This window comes from Bos grunniens, chromosome 14, assembly GCF_055505025.1.
Source record: "Bos grunniens cultivar Pamir isolate PY7600 chromosome 14, Bosgru_T2T1.0, whole genome shotgun sequence".
Taxonomy (NCBI): domain Eukaryota; kingdom Metazoa; phylum Chordata; class Mammalia; order Artiodactyla; family Bovidae; genus Bos; species Bos grunniens.
Window position 1 is genome coordinate 23,629,338 of NC_141178.1, and position 20,909 is coordinate 23,650,246.

A 20,909-nucleotide genomic window follows, 5' to 3' on the forward strand; every position below is an offset into this window, starting at 1 on the left:
TTTATACATATATATGTAAATTTATAATGTGAAAGTTTTCATGAGTTGGTTTACAGGGGTAACTGGCAAAACTAAATGTCAATTCTTTCTGTAAAAAGGCATCTTGAACCCAAGTAGAAAAAGTAAACTGTAAAATAAGCCAATAAAATGTGTTCCAAGGAGCATGATTTCATGATTTACAAAAAGGAATCATTTCACAAAAAATGATAGTTATGTAAGTTTAAATTAACAATATAGAACATGAAAGAGTAATTTTTATTTAAAGGAACCAAATTGTATATTGAAAATATAATACATAAATAAAAGGCTGTCAAAAATAAACAGCTTTGATAAAAAGATTATCTGAAGAGGAAAATAATTAGTGATTGCTATCAGAGACTCAATGAATGAGTTGCCAGCATATTAATCTGAGATAAAGAATTCATGCACTAAAGATAACCCTAAACTCAGGATTCAAGGCAATGGCATAAGAAATGAAAATTATGAAAAGATAAAATTAGAAGAAATAAAAAGTTCTAACATACCCTTAATGAGATATTCAGAAAGGGGAAAAGATATGTCCAAGAAGCACTGTGTGAAGATCAAAGCAAAATCAGACTCCTCAGCTCTAAGAGAAGCTAAGAAATGGAGTATAGAAATAAAAGGAAATCCACCCTAGGCACGTCATGTTCCCACTGTAAAGCAGCAAAGGCAAAAAGAAGATCTTACAAGTAACCAAGGTTCGATGCAGGGATGGAAATGGTGAGAGGGTACGCTACCTACAAAAGAATGATAACTTCCATGTGGCTGATTTCTCAACAGCGACAGTAGAAGCTGGGGGATTGTGTATCAGTATTTTCAAAATGCTTAGAAAAAATAACCAACCACCTACATTTTCATAAACTGTATGACAATCATTCAAAAAAAGGAATGAGATAAAGCTATTTCCAGGCCAAAGACAAAAAGTAATATTGTGGGGTGATGTACAGTTCTGCCTAAAATGGTCAGCTAATTCCTCTGGTTGCCCTTGCTACCCACAAGTTCTAAAGGAACTAGAGAGGAAAAGTGAAAAAAAACAGAAGAAACCCTTCCAGTGACAGCTGGCACAGGAGGTTCTTCGGAGCTAATGTGTGTGCAGAGGAGTAGATTTGACCTAGGACTGGAGGCAGTCTGTCAGTGTTGTAAAAATGTATACTTTTTTCTCTTAACAGGAAAGGAAAGAAATTGTTGGAAAGTTGCTCTTGCTGTTGCCTTGGGAAACAGTGTGTGACCTACACCTGCCTGACTCAGATCTCTGATCCAGGTCCCCTAAAGGACAGAATTCAGTTCAGTTCAGTTTAGTTGCTCAATTGTGGCCTACTCTTTGCGACCCCATGGACTGCAGCATGCCAGGCCTTCCTGTCCATCACCAACTCCTGGAGTTTACTCAGACTCATGTCCACCATTGAGTCAGTGATGCTTTCCAACCATCTCATCCTCTGTCCTCCCCTTCTCCTCCAGCTTTCAATCTTTCCCAGCATCAGGGTCTTTTCCAATGAGTCAGTTCTTTGCATCAGGTGGCCAGAGTATTGGACCTTCAGCTTCAGCATCAGTCCTTCCAGTGAATATTCAGGACTGATTTCCTTTAGGGTTGATTGATCTCCTTGCAGTCCTAGGGACTCTCAAGAGTCTTCTCCAACACCACAGTTCAAAAGCATCCATTCTTTGGCGCTCAGCTTTCTTTATAGTCCAACTCTCACATCCATACATGCCTATTGGAAAAACCATAGCTTTGACTAGACGGACCTTTGTTGGCAAAGTAATGTCTCTGCTTTTCAATATGCCATCTAGGTTGGTCATAGCTTTTCTTCCAAGGAGTAAGCATCTTTTAATTTCATGGCTGCAGTCACCATCTGCTGTGATTTTGGAGCCCAAATAAAAAAAAAGAAAATAAAGTCTCTCACTGTTTCCATTGTTTCCCCCCATCTATTTGCCATGAAGTGATGGGACCAGATGCCGTGATCTTAGTTTTCTGAATGTTGAGCTTTAAGCCAACTTTTCTACTCTCCTCTTTCACTTTCATCACAAGGCTCTTTAGTTCTTCTTTGCTTTCTGCCATATGGGTGTTGTCATCTGCGTATCTGAGGTTATTGATATTTCTCCCAGCAATTTTGATTCCAGCTTGTGCTTCATCCAGCCTGGCATACTTAGGATTATTTTCATTGGTAGGCACAAGTGATATTGGGCCATAGTTCCTAAGTGTCTAACATTATCACACTTCGGAATTAATTACTGTTGCATTCATTTTACAAAAAGATTCTGAAAGTTTCTCTGTCTCTTTTTTTGACTATTCTTTGAAGCAAACTAAATAATCCTGAAATTTATTAGCTCTTCAAAGATTTGGTAAACTTTCTTTGTGAAACCATCTGAGCCTTGTGATTTTTAGTAATATACTCCTTGATGAATTGGTCACCTGTGAGAATCAGTCTATTTAAATCCTCTAATGCTTTAAGAGTCACTTTTTGTAAATATAAAATTTCCTGGAAAATTATATATCTATTCTTATTTTCACATTTGTTTTGAATTGAATTATGTAAAGTAGTTTCTTACGGTTTATTAAAATTTGAAGTATTGTTATTCATTTCCTTTTTGAGGTCAAAAAACTGAAGCTGAAACATTTAGTTCCCAGCTGTACACTTAGGAGAAAACAAAGCCTGTCTTTAAAAATCAGGCTTTCTGACTCATTTTTGCATCTGTTCTCCTAAATCTCATTGCCCATCCACCCAGTTTCCAAGCAGCTGGTCTTGACAGGACACTAAAATGTTAAGTTGTTGTCAGAGGGTGATAGAGTCTCCTTAAAATAATGCTACTTTTGCTATGATAGTGTTATGAGTTCTGTCAAATTTCCTCACTGAAGATAAATCCTGGCCATCCTTTACTGAAATTAAGCAGCCTGAATATAGCTAAGGGGACACTAATCAAAATGACATCCTGTCATATATTGGGCTAAGGAAATGGACTTCTTCTTTAAATTAAAAAAAAAAATCAAATTAGGCTCTCTTGCTGTGTTGCAAACTTTGCAAAAGAGTGTCTGCAGGTAGAGAATACAACTCAGTACAAATTTACTTGATGAAAAGTATCTCACAGAAATATTTTCAACTTATATTATTCCTCATACAGAGTGGAAGTGTTTATTGCAATTAAAGTCCAATTAAAATAATACAAATAAGTAATATATATTTTAGAGGAGGTGTACTTGGAAACAAGGTTTATAGAATGGACTTTGATATATCAATTCATTTAAGTTTTTAGATTGACATAAAAATTGATTCTGGGTGAAAATATAATTGAACATCTCTTGCAAATGTAATGAAATGACCAATTGTGCCACGCTATCAGTGCCAGACAATTTCTATCCTGCATCCAGGAGCTCCAAGCACAGCGTGGAGTACAGTGCTCTATCCGCCTTGTGAGCCTGAACTTGCCAAGAGCCGGAGCAGCATTTGCCATGGACTAAACCCATGGGGCCGAGGACAGCAATTCCACGTTGTTTTCCAGCTTCACTCTAGGCTATGCTCCTGCTTGTTCCCTAAGCTTCAGTCACTCTGCCTGGCTTTTCAATTCTAGGAACATACATATTTTACTTGTTACAGGTTGGACCTCATCTTTACTTTTCTCCACCCCACCCCTGGCATAATCTTTTCAAAGATCTCCATAAGGCTAACTCTGTCACTATTCAGCATTCAGTTCAAATGTCACTTTCACAGAGATGTCTTCTCTGACCACATCTATTATTGCCCTGAATACAGGTTAAATAGCAATGACTCACAAAGGACATTGTATCAATACTTCTGCTGCTAAGTCACTTCAGTCGTGTCCAACTCTGTGCGACCCCACAGATGGCAGCCCACGAGGCTCCGCCGTCCCTGGGATTCTCCAGGCAAGAACACTGGAGTGGGTTGCCATTTCCTTCTCCAATGCATGAAAGTGAAAAGTGAAAGTGAAGTCTCTCAGTCGTGTCTGACTCTAGCGACCCTATGGACTGCAGCCTACCAGGCTCCTCCATCCATGGGATTTTCCAGGCAAGAGTACTGGAGTGGGGTGCCATCAATACTTTTAGGGTGTGTTTAAATTCAAGGTACATTGAGTTTTGAATATGAAATAGTATGAAAATCCTTGGTTTTGTAATGTGCCTGGAATGAGAAAGATTTCCAACTGAGAATCTGTTTTAGCCTTTATAAGAAGGACTAGGTTCTTTTACAAAAAACAATGTCATAAAAACTTGCCATATTCAAGCATGAATTTAAAAGGCTTATATAAAACAGATAAAAATATGTTTAGAAAAAACTTAATATTTTCATATTTATTACAAATATCTATACACTGATGCTACATTATATTCATGCATTTTAGACTTGCATTGAAAATGCACTTAGCTGATTTAAAGGAATTTCAGTGGGGACTTCAAAGGGATCTTATTCATGCAAATATGATCCAAGATGGTACAAGATTGTATCACATCTACATGTAGTATTAGCTGTTTTACTAAAATATAAACTACATTTTAGATACCATTTCTTTTTTATCAGTTAATAATTCTACCACCACAAAAATTGTTATGAGGTTACAAAAAAGTATAATAGGATCCTCATTCATACTATTAGTGTAGTCTTCTAATAGAAAGATGAAGTACATACAGGAGAGAATTGGTGACCAAGATAGCCTTATGTACTGAAACAAATCATAAATATACTAAATAATAAATACTAAATGATGTAGAGAAGAGGCTGTAATGTGAAAAGTTTCTATGTAAAAGATTAATTCTTGGGGCCCACAGGACAGCAACATGAACTAAACTTTTCAGAGACTATTCATTGGATTATTGGAACTTCTCTATGTTGAAGGAAGATGAGACATGGATAAGATGAAAAAGGAAGAAGACTGTTTCCTAGACCTTTTAGGGTTTATACTTTTTTGTGTGCCTATATTCACAAAGTTGAATATTAATATATTCCAAAATAGATTTAAGTACATTTCATTTATGTTTTATATTGTTTCAATTGTATGTTGACTATACATTATGTCCACACAAGGACATAAGAACTCATCTATAGACTTGACTCTCTTTATAGTCATAAGAGCAATTAATTGCTCAGTTTGGGAGGCAATGGGCTTCCCAGGTGGCACTAGTTGTAAAGAACCCACCTGCTAATACAGGAGACATAAGAGACCATCCAGGGGGTTCAATTCCTGGGTCGGGAAGATCCCCTGGAGGAGGGCATGGCAACCCACTCTAGTCTTCTTGCCTGGAAAATCCCATGGACAGAGGAGTCTGGTGGGCTACAGTTCATAGGGTTGCAGAGTCAGACATGACTGAAGCTACTTAGCACACACGATGGAGGCAGCACAAAATTCAACTCATTCAAATTGTCATCAAATCTCTTGTACAAGTCACTAGGTTCTCATCTGAGTTCTGCTTGCCCATGAAGCTAAGTGCTTGTAGTAGCTAATTTCATGTTTCCAGATGCTATTTTTTAAATGTCTCTGTTTGGACCCATGCTTATATTCTTGTGGTTGGCAGAAGTATGATAGCTGAGCAAATAGAATTTTAATATATATATATAGCAAAAAAAAAAGTGTTAATTAACTAGTGTTCTAACTAAAATCCCTAGATTTTGTCATCCTATAAATATTCCAGCAGTGAAGTTCAAGGATCACAATTTATTTGTGACTTTGTAAGATCAGCTTAAAGAAATTACTAAAACACCAAACAAATAAGTGCAGATTCAAGGTCACAAAACAGGTGATGACAAAATCTTTTGATATTGTTAACATTTTTTTAACCTTTAAAAAATTTTTATCTGGACAATTTTAGCCATAAACAAAGCAGAGAAAAGAGCCCCATGAGCCCTACAGCAAGTGACCTCAACTTGCTCTCCTCCATTCTGGTTTCAGCCACACACTCACTCCTCCAGCACGCCACCTCCTCATGGGATTATTTGAAAGCAAGTTCCATATTTCATTTATCTATAAATAGCATAAGATGTGGCTCTTTAAAATATCCTGAAGAAACTCCCACAACTGCAAAAAATTAACAAATCTTTAAACATCTAACAGGTAGTCAAATTTAAACTCAGCCCATGTCCTCAGCATGTATGTCAGAACTTCATTCCCTATTGTGGTTGAATATACCATCATGTGCGTTGGTATATGGCACAGCACATTTGGTTCATTCATTCATCTGTTGATGGACACTTGGGGTGTTTCCAGCCTTTGATATTGTGAATAATGTTATTAAAATAGTGGTACAAGTATCTCTTTGAATTGTTGTTTTCACAATTGGGGGTATATACCTGAGAGAAAAATCGCTGGATCATATGGTGAATTCTATGCTTAACTTCTTCAGAAACTGCCAAACTGTTTTCTATAGCAGCCGCACTATCCCATTCCCAAGAGCAGCGTTTGAGGGTTCTAATTTATGCACATCCTCACCATTTCTTATTTTCCATTTTTTGATATTAGCCATCCTAGTGGGTGTGAAGTGGTATCTCATTGTGATTTTGATTTGCATTTCCCTACACCATTATGGCAGAAAGCAAAGACAAGCTAAAGAGCTTCTTGATGAAAGTGAAAAAGGAGAGTGAAAAAGTTTGCTTAAAAAACAACATTCAGCAGTGTAAGAGGGTTCCCTTTTCTCCACACCCTCTCCAGCATTTATTGCTTGTAGACTTTTGGGTTGCAGCCATTCTGACTGGCATGAAATGGTACCTCATAGTGGTTTTGATTTGCATTTCTCTGATAATGAGTGATGTTGAGCATCTTTTCATGTGTTTGTTAGCCATCTATATGTCTTTTTTGGAGAAATGTCTATTTCTTTGGCCCATTTTTTGATTGGGTCATTTATTTTTCTGGAATTGAGCTATAGGAGTTGCTTGTATATTTTTGAGATTAGTTGTTTGTCTTTTGCTTCATTTGCTATTATTTTCTCCCATTCTGAAGGCTGTCTTTTCACCTTGCTTATAGTTTCCTTTGATGTGCAGAAGCTTTTAAGTTTAATTAGGTCCCATTTGTTTATTTTTGCTTTCATTTCCAATATTCTGGGAGGTGGGTCATAGAGGATCCTGCTGTGATGCATGTCAGAGAGTGTTTTGCCTATGTTCTCCTCTAGGAGTTTTGTAGTTTCTGGTCTTACGCTTAGATCTTTAATCCATTTTGAGTTTATTTTTGTGTATGGTGTTAGAAAGTGGTCTAGTTTCATTCTTTTACAAGTGGTTGACCAGTTCCCCCAGCACCACTTGTTAAAGAGGTTGTCTTTAATCCATTGTATATTCCTCTTACACTGTTGGTGGGAATGCAAACTAGTACAGCCACTATGGAGAACAGTGTGGAGATTCCTTAAAAAACTGGAAATAGAACTGCCTTATGATCCAGCAATCCCACTGCTGGGCATACACACTGAGGAAACCAGAATTGAGAGAGACACATGTACCCCAGTGTTCATCACAGCACTGTTTATAATAGCCAGGACATGGAAGCAACCTAGATGTCCATCAGCAGATGAATGGATAAGAAAGCTGTGGTACATATACACAATGGAGTATTACTCAGCCATTAAAAAGAATACATTTGAATCAGTTCTAATGAGGTGGATGAAACTGGAGCCTATTATACAGAGTGAAGTAAGCCAGAAAGAAAAACACCAATACAGTATACTAATGCATATATATGGAGTTTAGAAAGATGCTAACAATAACCCTGTATATGAGACAGCAAAAGAGACACTGATGTATAGAACAGTCTTTTGGACTCTGTGGGAGAGGGAGAGGGTGGGATGATTTGGGAGAATGGCATTGAAATATGTATAATATCATATATGAAACGAGTCGCCAGGCCAGGTTCGATGCATGATGCTGGATGCTTGGGGCTGGTGCACTGGGACAACCCAGAGGGATGGTATAGGGAGGGAGGAGGGAGGAGGGTTCAGGATGGGGAACACATGTTTACCTGTGGTGGATTCATTTTGATTTATGGCAAAACCAATACAATATTGCAAAGTTAAATAAAATTAAAAAAAATTACACCTAACCAAGTCTAAATACTCTAAAAAAAAAATGCAGAAAACTAAATAGATAGGGAAACAGTGAAAACAGTGACAAACTTTATTTTTGGGGGCTCCAGAATCACTGCAGATGGTGATTGCAGCCATGAAATTAAAAGACACTTGCTCCTTGGAAGAAAAGCTATGACCAACCTAGACAGCATATTAAAAAGCAGAGACATTACTTTGTCAATAAAGGTCCATCTAGTCAAAGCTATGGTTTTTTCAGTAGTCATGTAAGGATGTGAGTGTTGGACTATAAAGAAAGCTGAGGGCCAAAGAATTGCTGGTTTTGAACTGTGTTGTTGGAAAAGACCCTTGAGAGTTCCTTGGCCTGCAAAGAGATCCAACCAGTCCATCCTAAAGGAGATAAGTCCTGAATGTTCACTGGAAAGACTGATGCTGAAGCTGAAATTCCAATACTTTGGCCACCTGATGTGAAGAGTTGACTCATTGGAAAAGACCCTGATGCTGGGAGGGGTTGGGGGCAAGAGGAGAAGGGGACGACAGAGAATGAGATGGCTGGATGACATCACTGACTCAGTGGACATGAGATTGAGTAAATTCCGGGAGTTGTTGGTGATGGACAGGGAGGCCTGGCGTGCTGCAGTCTGTGGGGTTGCAAAGAGTCAGACACAACTGAGCGACTGAACTGAACTAAGGATATTGAACATCATTTCATGTGCTGATTAACCATTTGTATGTTATCTTGGAGAAATGTCTATTCAAATCTTTTGCCCCCCTCTTTTTTTTGGTTCTGAATTTTTTTTACTTTATTTATTTGTTTATTTTAGTGGAATACAGTTTATTACACCAGCGGGCCCAAGGCAGAGTCTCCTCTTAGCCAAGGACCCTGAATTTTTTTAAATTATTCAAGTACTTTAAATTGTCTGTCTGTATTGAAGTGGTTTTTTTTGTTCCAGTAGTCCACAAAATAGAGACTGTGTGTCCATTGTCCATTTCCTTTATCTCACTTCTAAAGGATATGTTGATGTACACTATAATTTTTAGATTAAGACTAAACTATTAAGAACACTAAAGTGCATTTAAAAAATAGTGTGCAGTTTTTCTTGTATGAAAATGAGATTTAGATCTAAACTTGTAATAACATGTATGTTCCTTTACTTTTGCACTAAGTGATTTCACATTTATTTAATATTGCAAATGAAATTCCCAAATGAACAGTTATTTGGAGGAGGTTTCTCTCTGGAAATGGAGCTATACTGGTAGTATTTTTGATAACTTGAAAATATAACACATTCTTACTTAATCATATTTTTAGAAAAGAGTTTTCCACTGTCCTTGGTGATAACTACATTGGAACTACATTGTGCCATTAAAATATATCAGCTGCCAAATTCAGAAGTATTTATTAGTAAGTATTATTTAATGGAGTCTGCAATGAATCATTCAGCACATGAAGAAATGCTTAGTAATGGGAAGAACTGCTTCTTCTATCACGTCTTTGATATTTCTATTCACATATATTTGAAGTAATCTTGAAAGGATGCAAACATTGGAACAGTCAGTTCTGTCTTACGGTATGGGTTGAGGAAGGAGACAGTGGTCAAGAATGAGGGAGCTACTCGTTCAAAACATGGAGGTGAGACCAACATGGCCTGTGCTGAGAGAATGGCAGTCATTCCTCGTTTCTGAAGCATCAGTATTCTTTCCACGGTTCTTGAATTTTTATTCTAAGTCCGGAAGGCTTTATAATAATTATACTTCAGGATCCGACAAATCTGGCTTCAAGTCACACTAGGTGTCTGACACAATATTTCTCTGACTCAAGACAAGTCATACATCTTTGCTAAGCCTTTCTGCCCTCATCCATAAGTAGGGTTAATAATGCCTGATTCCTCAGGTGCTTCTAAAGAATAAAGGGAATAATGTGTATCCATATTGTCTCTCAGTAAAGTGGGGTCGCACAGAGTTGGACACGACTGAAGCGACTTAGCAAAGTGTTTAGAGCACAATCAGTTAAAAACATAATAGGACTCTTGACCTTACTTGTGTTAGTATTCTACATGGTTGATGCCTGTGTCTGGGTATTTTGTGGGCTTGTTAAAGGATCCTGGTAAATGATCCTGTTGTGATCACTGATTCTTGTACCATGTAAACCAGGGATTTTCTCTCATTTACAGCTACAGCTGATAATCCTTAAAGCCTACCAGGGAAGCACAGAGAAGACACTGTGCAAATATACTACTCTTACTAGAAAGCAACAATGCATGGTGTGTGCATGCTGGGTTGTGTCCGACTCTTTCTGACCCCATGGACTGTAACCCGCCAGGCTCCTCTCTCCCTGGGATTCCCCAGGCAAGAATACTGGAGTGGGTTACATTTCCCCTCCAGGGGATCTTCCTGGCCCAGGGATTAAATCCTCATCTCCTGTGTCTCCTGCATTGGCAGATAGATTTTTTTTTAACCACTGAGTCACCTGGGAAGCCCAGAAAACAGCAATACTGCTACCTTATCTTTGAACTTTGCTGTTTCAAAGCACCTTTACATAAAGCTGTGAAAATTATATAGAAAAAAGACACTACCATAATTAGTCCCCTTGTCTAGATCTGTAAATTAATCAAGAAATATAAGTAAATTAACCAAAGTCAATATATTTTGGCTCTTACTCAAGATACATTAGTCATATCTCCTTATGAGAAAACCTAATAATCATGGTTATGAGATACAATATTATTTTGATTTATACTTCTTGTTTGCTGGTAAGTCTGCTGGCAACATACGTTAGTCCACAGTTATGCAAAACCATCCTATTAGAGTGTAATGGATCACTGGTCTGTAGTCATCTCAAAGTGACTTCAGATGTAATGATATCAAAGGTATGTCTTCTACAAATGCGCACACCAGTGGTGACAGACTAATGCATGCAAAAGTCCTAAAATGAAGTTGAAGAAACAAGGCAAGGCCGTTGTATTTGCTTTAAACCAGCGGGATAGCTCATATTTCCATTTCAAACAAAAATTTTATGCAACTTCGGTTTCGTGTCAGCACTGTGCTAAGTAGCAATAGGACATACAAACATCATTGTCACTCTTAAGCAAGAGAGAGCTCATAGGGACTGAGTCACAAAACACATAACCATAGCATGCCTCATGAAATGTTTATAGTTACATCGTTTTGTAAAAATGTAACTGCCGTAGTGTGAAGGGAGAGATCTGGAAATTCAAATGAAGAGATCTGATTTGGGTCTTGGCAAGCAAGAGAAGTTTTGTGATAACATTGATATTTAAGATGGTTCTTGAAAGATAGATAGTATTTTTATATGCAACACTGACAGAAAAGAATATCCTCTGGGTCATAGAAGCAAAAAAGAGATGCATCAGGGGAGAAAGTAACTTGAGAGGCTAGGCTAGAGCATGAAGTAGGAGAACCGTGGAAAAACAAGCAGGACGTGACTATTAACGGAATATTATGGAGGGTCTAAAAGTGAAGAAACGCCACTCATTTTTCTTTTTTACGTAATGGGATGTCAGTACGTGTTTCTGAGAAGGAGTAGGATGGTGTGGGGAATAACTGAATCTGATCTACTTGACAATCACTCAACAGATCCTTGAGGCTAGATGCAAAGGAAAAAAGGTAGAGATTGTCATACTGAGTGAAGTAAGTCAGAGAAGGGCAAATGTCATATGACATCCCTTACATGCAGAATCTAAAAAGAAAAGATACAAATGATCTTAGTTACAAAGCAGAAACAGACTCAGAGAATGAACTTACAGTTGCTGGGTAGTGGGGAAGAATGAGGGGGAGGGATGGTTACGGAGTCTGGGCTCAATATGTATACACTGCTATATTAATAAAATGGATAGCCAACAAGGACCTATTGTATAGCATAGGGAACTCTGCTCAATGTTATGTGACAGTCAGCATAGGTGGGGGTTTGGGGGAGAATCGCTGTATGTATATGTATGGCTGAGTCACTCTGCTTTCCACTAAAACTATCACAACATTGTTAATCAGGGGTACTTGAATATAAAATGAAAAGTTGAAAAGGAAGAGCTGCTGCAAGGCTTTTTTTAATAATAAGAGCATAATACACACTGTACATGGAGAAGGCAATGGCAACATACTCTAGTACTCTTGCCTGGAGAATTCCTTGGACAGAGGAGCCTGGTAGGCTGCAGTCCATGGGGTCGCTAGGAGTCGGACACGACTGAGAGACTTCACTTTCACTTTTCACTTTCATGCATTGGAAGGAAATGGCAACCCACTCCAGTATTCTTGCCTAGAGAATCCCAGGGACAGGGGAGCCTGGTGAGCTGCCGTCTATGGGGTCGCACAGAGTTGGACATAACTGAAGTGACTTAGCAGCAACAGCAGCAGCAGCAGGCTGTAAAAATGGCCAGGGAAAGGCTAGAATCAAAGCCTGGGTCTTTGGAGAAGTTGTAGCCGTTTGACTTCATAAATCTGAGTGAAGCAGTGATGATGGGAAATGATGGAAGAAGGACACGGGCTTCAAGCCTTGCTGACAGTATCTTCTCAGGCCAAAAAAAAAAAAAGGCAAATGGGAAGTGAGGAGCTGTCATCCCTCATTGCACTGACCAATCGTGTTCACTCTGTGCATCTGACCGACGAGGCCCGGATCTTCTCCTTTGTCCATCACCATTTTGTGCATCTCTCCTGAAGGACCGAGCATGTCTAAAATATGAGGACTTGCCTAGATCGAGGAGGAGATTTTGTGAGGCAGTGGTATGAGGAACAGTAATCTGAAAACATGTGCTTCATACAGGGAAGTCCAGAGGAAGAGAATTTGATGAGTTTGGTCTTGAAAGTGTCAAGCTTATTTATTTATTTTTTAGTAGTGTTGGGGGAACTAATATCTTTCCTAAAAATTAATGTGTGAATTTTACTTTAAATGTCAGGTATCTCAATTGTTTCTGCTATTTTTAAATTTTTTTTCACTGGTGTATAGTTGCTTTACAATATTGTGTTTCTGCTGTACAGCAAAGTGAATCAATTGTATGTATACATATATCTCCTCTTTTTTTAAGATTTTCTTCCCATTTTGGTCACCAAAGAGCACTGAGTAGAGTGCCTTGTGCTGTACAGCATGTTCTCTTTGGTTACCCGTTTCATACGCAGTAGTGTCCAAGGTAAGAGAAACCAAGTGAGACTGTAGGTGTTGCAAGAGGGCCAGACACACTGAAACCATAATCACATGGACCACAGCCTTGTCTAACTCAATGAAACTAAGCCATGCCCGTGGGGCCACCCAAGATGGGAGGGTCATGGTGGAGAGGTCTGACATGTGGTCCACTGGAGAAGGGAATGGCAAACCACTTCAGTATTCTTGCCTTGAGAATTCCATGAACAGTATGAAAAGGCAAAATGATAGGATACTGAAAGAGGAACTCCCCAGGTCAGTAAGTGCCCAATATGCTACTGGAGATCAGTGGAGAAATAACTCCAGAAAGAATGAAGGGATGGAACCAAAGCAAAAACAATACCTACTTGTGGATGTGACTGGTGATAGAAGCAAGGTCTGATGCTGTAAAAAGCAATATTGCATAGGAACCTGGAATGTCAGGTCCATGAATCAAGGCAAATTGGAAGTGGTCAAACAGGAGATGGCAAGAGTGAAAGTCGACATTCTAGGAATCAGCGAACTAAAATGGACTGGAATGGGTGAATTTAACTCAGATGACCATTATATCTACTACTGCAGGCAGGAATCCCTCAGAAGAAATGGAGTAGCCATCATGGTCAACAAGAGAGTCCAAAATGCAGTACTTGGATGCAATCTCAAAAACGACAGAATGATCTCTGTTCATTTCCAAGGCAAACCATTCAATATCACAGTAATCCAAGTCTATGCCCCAATCAGTAATGCTGAAGAAGCTGAAGTTGAACGGTTCTATGAAGACCTCCAAGACCTTTTAGAACTAACACCCAAAAAAGATGTCCTTTTCATTATAGGGGACTGGAATGCAAAAGTAGGAAGTCAAGAAACACCTGGAATAACAAGCAAATTTGGAATACGGAATACGTATTGAATATGGAATACGGAATGAAGCAGGGCAAAGACTAATAGAGTTTTGCCAAGAAAACACACTGGTCATAGCAAACACCCTCTTCCAACAACACAAGAGCAGACTCTACACATGGACATTACCAGATGGTCAACACCGAAATCAGATTGATTATATTCTTTGCAACCAAAGATGGAGAAGCTCTATACAGTCAACCAAAACAAGACCAGGAGCTGACTGTGGCTCCTGGAGAGCAATAAGGAGATCATGAACTCCTTATTGCCAAATTCAGACTTAAATTGAAGAAAGTAGGGAAAACCACTAGACCATTCAGGTATGACCTAAATCAAATCCCTTATGATTATACAGTGGAAGTGAGAAATAGATTTAAGGGCCTAGATCTGATAGACAAAGTGCCTGATGAACTATGGAATGAGGTTCGTGACATTGTACAGGAGACAGGGATCAAGACCATTCCCATAGAAAAGAAATGCAAAAAAGCAAAATGGCTGTCTGGGGAGGCCTTACAAATAGCTGTGAAAAGAAGAGAAGTGAAAAGCAAAGGAGAAAAGGAAAGATATAAGCATCTGAATGCAGAGTTCCAAAGAATAGCAAGGAGAGATAGGAAAGCCTTCCTCAGCAATCAGTGCAAAGAAGTAGAGGAAAATAACAGAATGGGAAAGACTAGAGATCTCTTCAAGAAAATTAGAGATACCAAGGGAACATTTCATGCAAAGATGGGCTTGATAAAGGACAGGAATGGTATGGACCTAACAGAAGCAGAAGATATTAAGAAGAGGTGGTAAGAATACACAGAAGAACTGTACAAAAAAGATCTTCACGACCCAGATAATCACAATGGTGTGATCACTGACCTAGAGCCAGACATCCTGGAATGTGAAGTCAAGTGGGCCTTAGAAAGCATCACTACGAACAAAGCTAGTGGAGGTGATGGAATTCCAGTTGAGCTATTTCAAATCCTAAAAGATGATGCTGTGAAAGTGCTTCACTCAATATGCCAGCAAATTTGGAAAACTCAGCAGTGGCCACAGGACTGGAAAAGGTCAGATTTCATTCCAATCCCAAAGAAAGGCAATGCCAAAGAATGCTCAAACTACCGCACAATTGCACTCATCTCACACACTAGTAAAGTAATGCTCAAAATTCTCCAAGCCAGGCTTCAGCAATACGTGAACTGTGAACTTCCAGATGTTCAAGCTGGATTTAGAAAAGGCAGAGGACCCAGAGATCAATTTGCCAACATCTGCTGGATCATGGAAAAAGCAAGAGAGTTCCAGAAAACCATCTATTTCTGCTTTATTGACTATGCCAAAGGTAGACTATCTCTACCTTTGACTGTGTGGATCACAATAAACTGGAAAATTCTGAAAGAGATGGGAATACCAGACCACCTGACCTGCCTCTTGAGAAACCTATATGCAGGTCAGGAAGCAACAGTTAGAACTGGACATGGAACAACAGACTGGTTCCAAATAGGAAAAGGAGTACATCAAGGCTGTATATTGTCACCCTACTTGTGTAACTTCTATGCAGAGTACATCATGAGAAATGCTTGGCTGGAAGAAGCACAAGCTGGAATCAAGATTGCTAGGAAAAATATCAATAACCTCAGATATGCAGATGACACCACCCTTATGACGGAAAGTGAAGAGGAACTAAAAAGCCCTTTGATGAAAGTGAAAGAGGAGAGTGAAGAAGTTGGCTTAAAGCTCAACATTCAGAAAAGTAAGATCATGGCATCTGGTTCCATCACTTCATGGGAAATAGGTGGGGAAACAGTGGAAACAGTGTCAGACTTTATTTTTGGGGGCTCCAAAAAAACTGCAGATGGTGATTGCAGCCATGAAATTAAAAGATGCTTACTCCTTGGAAGGAAAGTTATGACCAACCTAGGTAGCATATTCAAAAGCAGAGACATTACTTTTCCAACAAAGGTCCATCTAGTCAAGGCTATGGTTTTTCCTGTGGTCATGTATGGATGTGAGAGTTGGACTGTGAAGAAAGCTGAGCGCCAAAGAATTGATGCTTTTGATCTGTGGTGTTGGAGAAGACTCTTGAGAGTCCCTTGGACTGCAAGGAGATCCAACTAGTCCATCCTAAAGGAGATCAGTCCTGGGTGTTCCTTGGAAGGACTGATGCTGAAGCTGAAACTCCAATACTTTGGCCACCTCATGCGAAGAGTTGACTCATTGGAAAAGACTCTGATGCTGGGAGGGATTGGGGCAAGGAGGAGAAGGGGACAGCAGAGGATGAGATGGCTGGATGGCATCACTGACTCAATGGAAGTGAGTCTGAGTGAACTCCAGGAGTTGGTGATGGACAGGGAGGCCTGGCGTGCTCTGATTCATGGGGTCGCAAAGAGTCGGACTCGACTGAGTGACTGAACTGAACTGAGTATATATATGTCAGTTCCAGTCTCCCAACTTCTCCCACCCTCCCTTTCCCCCTTTGGTGTCCATATGTTTGTTCTCTATGTCTGCGTTTCTCTTTCTGCTTTGCAAATAAGTTCATTTGAACCATTTTCCTAGATTCCACTTGTATGTGTTAATATGCGACATTTGTTTTTCTCTTTCTGATTTTCTTCACTCTGTGTGACAGCCTTTAGATCCATCCATGTCTCTGCAAATGGCATAACTTCCTTCCTTTTTATGGCAGAATAATATTCTATTGTGTACATATGTGCATCTTCTTTGTCCCTTCCTCTATTGGTGGACATTTAGGTTGCTTCCATGTCGTGGTTATTGCCAATAGTGCTGCAATGAACCTTGAGGGGCAGGTGTCATTTGTATGACTAGCAATTGAGTAGGACCAGGGGCTCCAAAGTGAGAATAGAGTCCTGTGATACCTGGCCAGAGGCAAGAGGCCACCAGTCCTTCATCGCTCCTTCACTACCTGCAAAGTCTCTAGGCCTTCTTCATGGTCAGGCTGATAAATGACTATTCTACCTTTAATAATTATTGTCAATTACAAAATAAATATTTGGTTCTCAGACTCATTTTACCCACAATTGACAGAAGATTGTTATTATTTAGTTGCTAAGTCATGTCCTGGAGAATCCCAGGGACGGCAGAGCCTGGTGGGCTTCCATCTATGGGGTCACACAGAGTCGGACACGACTGAAATGACTTAGCAGCTTAGCAGAAGTCATGTCCAACTCTTTTATAACCCCATAGACTATAGCCCACAAGGCTCTTCTGTCCATGGGGTTTCCCCAGCAAGAATACTGAAGTGGGTTTCTATTTCCTTCTCCAGGAGATCTTCCTGACCCAGGGATCAAACACATGTCTGCTGCATTGGCAGGCAGATTCTTTACCACTGAGACACCAGGGAAGCCCTGATAGAAAATACTAGGTATTAATTTCACAATCAACATGTTATCAAAAAGAACTGTTGAGAAGGAAAAAATCTGAATTAGATTTTTCTTACCGAGTGACATCAACAAATAAATTTAATCCTCTGAGTTAACTGAAATGGAACGTGTAAATAGAGCTCCTACTGTGTGCATTTCATTTGGTCTTGGCAACTACATAAATCAGGTTTTGTTTTGTTTTTTTAAACAGGAGAGAAAACTTAGCTTCAGTAAGAGTAACACATCTATTAATTTCCAAAGTTTATATTCCAATCCAGTCATATCCAAAGTTCAAGCCCTTTCCATTCCAATATATTACCCCCAACCTTGCATCTGGAAGAATCCAGCTAATGCAATGCAAAGAATATAAAAAGCCTAAAGCAGGATGCAAATGTGGCAGGAATATTATAAATATCTTCTGAATGGTTCCGAGATACTTTCTACACACCTGATGATTTCTCTCTGAATTAACTGATTTGTTTAATCTTGCTGTCTCAGATCCTATGGAAACCTTCAACCTGATAAAGGGTTAAAAATTATTTAGATTAAGGAAGTCACTGAGCATTCACTGTGAGCACAAAATATACAGCAGTGTGGATTATGAAAAATCCAGAAACCTATAAGAAGTACAGTTACTCTGAAGAAGAGAGTGACAGAGATGAAACCTGTCCACTAACAACCAGGAAACATTTCCATCATTGAACATACATCCACCCAAATGCATCCATTGGCACATAGGCAACATTGGAACAATTCCCCTGGGGACAACAGTAATAATTTGTAAACTGTACCCAGACTTTACACTCCATTAACAGTCTCCCTGAGACTTAACTTGACAGTCTAGCAGTAACTCAGCAAGCGACTTGGAAGTTAAAAATGTTCCAGGGTCAAAGAATCAGAGTCCCTAGGTGCTAAGATTGTCTTAGGAATTAATTCCAGGCCCTATTAACTTTAGGGCATGAGGTACTCATGTGTCTTAGTTCTAATTTATAAGTAAAATTGCTTATAATTATGTTTGACTTTTATTCATTGTGTAAACTGGCTCAAGCCAGACAGGAGATTATGGTATAATCCCCAATTGGGCTTGGGCTATTTAATATTACAAAATATCAGAGAAAAAACAAATCCCATATCCTGGACAGTCCTCATGGCTGCTTAATGCACTCTGGGGCTTTACCCACCCCCATTGGCCCAGCAATATGTTTTCCCATGCCTGAATAATTCTTTTTTCTAAAAAAAAAAAAATGCCCTAAAGTCACCATCAAGATCATTGGTAGTAGCCTATGCTTTTCAAGATCTGCATGAAATTCTAAGGGAAGGAAGTACGGCCTCTTTAAAGTAAGTATCCTTTCAAGATTTGCAATCCAGGTGAGTGAGAAATAGTTTTCCATGGATAATTTTGTGAAAGAGACATAACACAGATACACATCAATGTATATATAAGCACATACACATTTCCTAGGGGCAGATGTTGATTTTGAAAAGACAGTAAAATTTGAAAAGGCTCTAACCTAAAAAAAGAAAAAAAAAAAAAAAAAAAGGTAAAGAAACAGCTCCCTAGCTGTCCTTTAATTTGCAAGGTGGTATTTTTCACAAAGGAGTTTATGCTGGGGGGTATGAAGCAACGTTGTATTCAGCTATTTTCTCAAATTCATTCCAACTTTTCCCCCTGATGCCTGCTGGGCATGAGAAACATCTTCCTACTGCTGAACTACATGCCTTTATGATGTTTGCTTTCTCAGAGCCACATAAACCCAGGTGAAATACTGAGTTTTATACTCATAGGTATTTTTTTCTTTTAAGATTTTTTTGATGTGGACCACTTTTAAAGTCTTTACTGAATTTGTTACAGTATTGCTTCTGTTGTTTATGTTCTGGTTTTCTGGCCAAGAGGCATGTGGGATCTTGGCTCCCCCACCAGGGATCCCACCCGCACCCCGTGCTTTGGGAGGTGAAGTCTAACCCTGGGCCACTGGAAAGGTCCCACACATGGGCATCTTATCAAATTCTTAAGCAGGACCACCTCCCGTCTGTCTTAGTAGTAGAGCAGGTTTGTTCACTCAGTTACTCCTTTGTCTTCATTCTGTAAGTGCATTCATTTTTTTTTTTTAACTTCTGAAATTGTGGCATATTTCCCAAAGCACTTAGAGTCCGTTCCACTTTGCCTTAACAGGAAACTTGCCCACTTCTCCACACCAATGACCTATTGCTTCATGTATGTTAGTCTGATTCTCCTAAACATACAAAAGGATCCTTAAGGCAGAAACTGAGATTTATACTTTTAGGATCTCCTAGAGCAGCGCTGTCCAAAAGATCTTCCTGTGATGATGGAAATGTCCTAGCGCTGGTGGTTCAGCACCAGAGCCTAGAGCCACATGAGTCTACAAGCACTTGCAGTGTGGCTAGGGCAGCTGAGGGACTGAATTTTCATTTTATTTAAGTGTACTTAGCTTCATGTAGTTAGTGGCTAAGATACTTGAAAACAGAGCCTTAAAGCATCCAGTTCAAGTAGATTATACAGCAAATGCTCAGTAACTATTGGCTAATGAACACATAGACCTTCATTGGGCATAGTACTTCTGTTTCATGTACAGAATTTTTATTCCCTTTGGAATTATATCATTAAGTAGGGAGGGGGAAAAAAAACTTTTCTGAAAGAAAGGAAGGGAGGGAGGGAAAAAGGGAGAGGGAGGGGATGCTGGAATGAGATACTTTAAAAGGAGAACTTTAACTGATGCCCTTGAAAATCACTTTAAATTAGAAGTTATTCTCTCCACCTAGTGTTGGACTTAGCTGTATTATAATCTAGTTTCAAAGATTTCTTATGGAAGCTCAAAATGTAAAGTGGTTCTTACACTGATTGTAGTAAGACAAATTATCAGTAATATGAGGACACCTAATTTCATTCCAAATTGTTCAATCAGATTTAATCAACCGGAACCAAAGAACATCCATAAACATTTTCAGAAAATGTGAACTTGAATTGACTTAAAATTGTATTGTGTTCTTTTTAAATATATTGATTGGCATTTTCTTGATCAGTATTTTAGACTGTAAACTCATGCTTTTACTTCATAAAATATTGATGAACTTTTAAATGAATCGAATAAATGTTATTGTAAGTTTTATCACAAACCTTAAGATTCATGCAATGTTGCAATGTTGTAGGTTACAGTAAGATAGCTATTCTAATTCTGTACCTGTGATTCAACTCTAAATGGAGGAGGATGTATAAATTTTAAACTATATTCTGAAGAATGATTGAAAATATTTAATTTTCACAAATACAAAGACTGACATGCCTAAAACATTTACTCATAATCCCCATCACATATGTTTTGAAACACGCTCAGTATCTTCATTGATTACATACCTTAAGAAACATAAATATTAACAATTTAAACTTATAACTGAATTTATATTAAAGAAATATCACCTATATGTATTTTAGACAGGGGTTCTTATAAGGTTCTATTTGGACATGCTCCACTGCTAA

At 38.8% G+C, this 20,909-nt stretch overlaps 1 long non-coding RNA gene across 19 annotated transcripts in view; it reads left to right on the plus strand.

The window, feature by feature from the left end:
• The window catches only part of LOC147359192 (uncharacterized), a 313,939-nt gene that overhangs the window by 22,461 nt on the left and 270,569 nt on the right, over nt 1-20,909 (plus strand). For 2 of the 19 annotated variants that reach the window (XR_015140609.1, XR_015140599.1), the window contains one exon: nt 1,191-1,721. The exons of the other annotated variants lie outside the window; for them this stretch is intronic. This is a non-coding gene — a long non-coding RNA (uncharacterized LOC147359192). Of the gene's footprint in view, nt 1-1,190; nt 1,722-20,909 lie in introns of those variants that run through there. 19 annotated transcript variants of the gene reach the window in all.